The sequence below is a fragment of the Lepus europaeus genome, chromosome 12, assembly GCF_033115175.1.
Source record: "Lepus europaeus isolate LE1 chromosome 12, mLepTim1.pri, whole genome shotgun sequence".
NCBI classification, from domain to species: Eukaryota; Metazoa; Chordata; class Mammalia; order Lagomorpha; family Leporidae; genus Lepus; species Lepus europaeus.
Window position 1 is genome coordinate 52488312 of NC_084838.1, and position 3628 is coordinate 52491939.

Sequence of the window (3628 nt, forward strand, 5' to 3'; positions counted from 1 at the left end):
GATATTTGTAAAAAGTAAGAGTGGGAATGGGAGAAGGAGGATGAAGAATGGTCGCGGCATAGGTGTGAGGGAGGGTAGGATGGAAAGTACCACTATATTCCTAAATCTGTATATATGAAATTCATGAAATTTGTATAACTTAAAATTTTTAAAAAGAAATGAAAGCAATGCCAAATAATTTAAGATTTCTACTTGCATTTTTTTAGTTAAATTAACAGGGCTTGAAAACCATAGTGATGCTTCCTTAAAATGTTTTAATGTGCCTGAATTCTCCTTATTTCATAATACTATTGCTCCTTTGTCTCAGAATTCTCAGAGTCTTCACAACTCTCCTATTGCCCTGATCCACACCCATTTCTCTTCTTTCCCCTTGTCTTTCTTGTTCCAAATTTATAAGCTCTGAAAATCATTGCATGAATTATATTTTAGTTTTAACAACAATATGTTAAGATAAATATTAGTTTCATAGAAGTCAACTTGCCAGAAGTTTTATGTATACAAAATGTTTTTTCTTTTCTATTTTTTTTATTAACAAGCAAAATAATTAAAAACAAAAACACAACAACCTTACAGCTGAACAGCAATAAGTCAAATTGCTGCTGGAATTCACGGATGTACCTGGGGTACACGCTCCCTCACAGTGAGGCAGGACATGGGCACATCACTGTGCATTTAGGTATATATATATATATATATATATATATATATATATATATACACACACACACACACACACATATATGTGACCAAAAAGAATCAGAGAAATGGAAACCACTATAGAACAAAAAGCATCAAGAACTCTTCATCAGGCAATGCCAAAGCTCTCTGCTCTTATCCTTTTCTTTGCCTCTGTATCCTCTGTCATTCCGGTTCCAGCTGAACTTGCGACAATTCCAAATCACTCCTTCCTCTTTTTCAGCTTCTCATCATCTTCAGACTTTCTGGAGATTGAAGAGACATTCAAACCAAATCTTTGAGCTCTTTCCTTTAGCTTATCCAGATTAACCGTAGGCTTGGTGTCAGATGACAGACCTTTTTTTGGAACTGAAGAAATTCCAAACCTAGCTGTCCGAGCAGCTTTCTTACTCTCCAAGCTCACAGGTACATTGAATCGTTCAGCCCTCTTCTGCATTCTCTGTCTGTGGTACTTCAGATGTAATTTTTACCACTTTCTTTTCTGCTGCCACATCAATGTGTTTTTCAGGGGGTTCCTCCTCTTTGACAGGCAATTCTATGGGCTTTGGTTTTCTTCCTCTGTTTCATCTCCCAGTACATCTTCTCCATTTGCCTCCTCTTCAGCATGCTCTTCAAGATATGCCTAGAGCCTGCTAATAAGATCTTGTTTTATTCCTTTGGTCTCGAAACCACGAGCAAGACATTCTTGCTTTAGTTCAGCAAGCTTCAGCTTATGGAGCTCCACTGTCTCTGCCGCCATCTTGGTGCCCCTCCACCCCACTAGGCCCCTACCTGCTGCATCCCTACAAAATGTCTTAAGTAGACCTATATAATGTCAAGAGTATATTGTTTGCAGTATACCACCTGTTTCATATACCAAGAAATCCTAGAAGCTATGATAGACAATCTGAGTTGTTGATTTTTGTTTTTCTCTCTGAATAGTTAATGGTTTCATCTCATACTTACATGGGTTAGTATTGTTTAAATAAAAATGAAGTGGAAAGTCTTCATTTAGAATAACCAAGTGATGCTTGTTAACATCATGATGTGCTTTCACACAGATGCTTAATATGAACTGAACATTAATGTCATCCATACAACAGACAAGATCTCCATATTCTGTATGCAAGAGTGATCATGATTCTGCTAGGTTTTAGTATTAAGGTCACAAATAAGACAGCATGCTGAACTCCTTCCATCTTGCTTATGTAGAAATGGCTTATGAATCAATAGGAACAGTAACATTTATTTTCCTACCATTTATTAACCTTTAGAAACCCTTTCTGACTTATTTTCCAAAAGAGGATTTTACTAAAAAGGCAATTATTTCCCACTTTAGGTATCTATTTACTGAATCCCAGTTGTGCTTGTCATCATCATTGTCCTGGTCTACTTTAGACGTAATGGTTTAGGGATTTAGATGATTCTTTGAGCTCTGAGGATTACACATAATGGGACCCAAGTGATGCTACATTATTGGCAATCATCCTGGAACTAATAACAGCAGTTATTGGGCTGATAATCTCCTAGGAATTAACAACCACCCTTTTTTCCCCTCTCAATGTGTAGGTCATCATCATTACCATTAAAATGCAGTTACAGGGATAATGTGCCATTCAACTCATACAGTGGGCAGTAAAGGGTTATAAGTGGAAATGCTGACACAGCAGTCCTGGATCAGCCTACAGTCTTTAATATTTACCCCTGAGGCTATTGCTAAGAAAAAAAAAAATTAAAGTAACAGAAGAATGGGCTCCCAAAACAAATGTTTCTGTTTGTTGATTTGTTCTTGGGAGCAGGGGGGGGGGGGGGATAACTCTTCTCCAAATGGCACTGGAGAAAGTCACTATCCCATTCAAAGAATAAATTTCTCATGAACTCATGATTTATGCAGGAATTTATAATAACCAGGAATTTCAGAACAAAGGGATGCAGCTACAGTACACAAAGACAGAAGAAATGGCAGATTTAAGAAAAGCTGTAAAAAAAAAAAAAAGCATCCAAGATCCAGCAACCAGGGGTACTCCACGTGCAGAACAGAAAAAGTGACAGAGAAATTTAGTTCAAATCAATAAACATGTTGAACCCTACTGGGGTTATGTTGGGCATGGATGATGAGATGGAGAAGGTGCAGATATGCAATCTTCCCTCTCAAAGATTAACATTTGTCTGGAATGATGAACAGATATGACATGTATTATAACAAAATATGGTAAATATTTACAAAATACAATGAAATGAAAAGTACAGGGTTACATGGGAACATAGATAAAAGAATTCTAAGTAAATAAAAACATAGTACAGAGCAGCAAAGCAAGGGAACCAGTAAGAATTGATAACAAGACCAATAAAGGCTTAGAAATCACCAAAATTACTAGTGTTTCAGTAACTCATGGAAGAGGTAATTAAATAACGACCATGACAGTGACGATGAGTACCATTTGCTTTGCTCCAGCTTTCTGCCTTAAGGTCTTTATACAAAATGTTTTAATTATATGACAACCCGAATAAGTACTAAGATTCCATATTTACAAGTATATAGACTGAAATTTAGATTAATTTTCTCAAGTGACATAGCTACTTCATATTACAACCAGGAGTTGACTAAATGGAAATCTATTCTTTCAACTAATATACTATATTTCAACACCCACAACAAAATTGAGAATAATTCCTGAGATTCAACATCCAGCTCAATTAACAGAGTCAGAAAGAAATAGAGGGGCTGGAGCCATGGTGCAGCGGTGAAGCAGCCACCTGCAGCACCAGCATCCCACATGGGCGCCGGTTACTGTCCCGGCTGCTCCACTTCTGATCCAGCTCTCTGCTATGGACTGTGAAAGGAGCAGAAGATGTCCCAAGTCCTTGGGCCCCTGCACCCATGTGGGAGGCCCAAAAAAAGCTCCTGGATCCTGGCTTCCGATAGGCGCAGTTCTGGCTGTTGCAGCCAACA

At 37.8% G+C, this 3628-nt stretch overlaps 1 pseudogene; it reads right to left on the reverse strand.

Annotated features, from left to right (window-relative positions):
• Window positions 1-740: 740 nt before the first annotated feature.
• Window positions 741-1445, reverse strand: LOC133771262 (SAP domain-containing ribonucleoprotein-like; annotated as a pseudogene).
• Between the last annotated feature and the right edge of the window lie 2183 nt (window positions 1446-3628).